Here is a 1,632-nt window from a genome sequence, read left to right on the forward strand (position 1 = left end):
AGGGCCCTCAAGCTATTATGAAGTCCTTTATAGATATGATTACAGAGGTAGACTGCCAGAGACCTAAAACACAATTGCAATTTATTTCTGTGAATCACCTTTCACACTAAAGACATCACAGACAATGCATCAGCAGCAGCACCGAGAGGGACCCAGGCAATGAGAAGCAGAAAGCAGGAGACACACAATAGCTTGACTGGGAGACTGTGGAGGTGGGGTGGAGGAGGGAGAGCTAGGGGCATGCAGAGAATGAAGAATGCGTTTGCCAGTCAGGCTCCATAGGGCCCTTTGCTGAGCCAGTCTGCAGGGGAAAGATCATTAGTTTTCCACAGGGCCTTGATATTCAGGGCTGGGTCTCTGGGTTGCTGCAGAATTCTAGAGCTGGGGTTTGCTTTGCAGAGCCTGTTTATGTTCCTCTTATGTGTCAGGAGCCAGGGATGCAGAGTGAAGCAGACATCATCTCTTTCCCCACACAGTTTAGAATCTACTGGCACACACCATATGGGGTTGAAAGAGGACAGTAGGTATCACTGGAAAGTTTGGAGATTACCTGGTTTCCAAGGTGTCCCACTGCTCTTATATTCTCAGGTGTGCTGCCCACCAGTCAGGCCTGGGGAACCTCTCTCTCTGAGATGAGTAGCACTGATATTTTTATTTTACACTTTGAGGGATATGAGGCCCAGAGAGAGTAATTAACTTACCCCAGCTCTGTCTATTAGCAGAAATAGTATTAAAACTCGGACCTTCTGATCTCAGGACCCTTGAACTTGAGCCAAAAAGGTGACCTGTCTCAATGAAGGCATTGGAAATATCAGTGGAGAAGAGAGAATTGACTGGAAATATTAAAGAGATAGAAAAATAAGCCGGCTGCCCTTTCTCTGCAACCTCAAGCTGGTTAAGAGGTTAGCAGGAAGAGGTGGTGTGATGGAATGAAACAAAGTGATTCTAAAAGGAATGTGAACACAGAATTAAGGTTTTTCTTCAGTATCATGTTGGTTGAAATTTTCACTCAGCCCAGAGGACTCCAACAGCCAGTGCAGTGTGCAAATTAATGGACTCTATTCAGTAAGCTTTGGTAGGGTGTCTATTATATGAAATGCACTGTACTTAGACGCCTGGGCTGGGACAGGAGTTGAGGAGGAAGGAAAGTAAAAGGAGAACCACAGATGAATATGATAAGGTTTCTTCCCCCACAGGACCTGCCACTCTAAGGAGAGAGACAGTTATGCGTACAAATCTTGCTCATGTAGGACGGAATAATAAGGGATATCATGGAGGGAGGCTCATTCTTGTGGGGTCGGGGGATCCAAGAAGGCTTAGTGGTGGGAATTAGATCTAAAGTTATATTTGAGGGATACTTAAAGTCTTAGTGGAGAGAGGGAAGGGTGAAGACAAAGAGAACAGAAAGGCATTGCTGGCAAACTAAGTAGTTTGATCTGAAGTGCAGAAGCAACAGAGTAAAGAAGGCAGCTGTGGCTGTGGTTTAGAGCATGGATGTGAGCATGTGGCAGGGATTAGGAGGAATATGGAAGGACAAATGTGATGGGACAAGGTCAGAGTCTGCTGAGCCTTGAATGTTACAGTGAAGACTTGAATTCATCAGGAGTGTAACAATGATATGGTAGAAAATCT

The sequence above is a fragment of the Hyaena hyaena genome, unplaced genomic scaffold (genome assembly GCF_003009895.1).
Source record: "Hyaena hyaena isolate Hyena2069 unplaced genomic scaffold, ASM300989v1 scaffold_1603, whole genome shotgun sequence".
NCBI classification, from domain to species: Eukaryota; Metazoa; Chordata; class Mammalia; order Carnivora; family Hyaenidae; genus Hyaena; species Hyaena hyaena.